Raw genomic sequence first — 260 nt, 5'->3', positions numbered from 1 at the left:
GCCCGGTCTCTGTGGCAGGCTCAGCATGCCCAGGAGCCCACGGCATATGGTGCCCGGGGATCAAACCCAGGTCCCTGCGCTTGCCTAAGCAGACGCTCAGTCCACTGACCTATCTCACCTGCCCTGATTAGCTGCTTTTTAACCAACATAATTAGATTTCCGAGAAAGGGGGAGGGAAGTAGCCCTAAAAATTTAAAACTACATTCCTCCTGAAAAAATATAGAACACTCATACCCCTGCAGCTAACCCTGATGGCTATC

Source organism: Octodon degus, unplaced genomic scaffold, assembly GCF_000260255.1.
Source record: "Octodon degus isolate 3935 unplaced genomic scaffold, OctDeg1.0 scaffold00104, whole genome shotgun sequence".
NCBI classification, from domain to species: Eukaryota; Metazoa; Chordata; class Mammalia; order Rodentia; family Octodontidae; genus Octodon; species Octodon degus.
Note: the sequence above shows the minus strand (reverse complement) of the source record.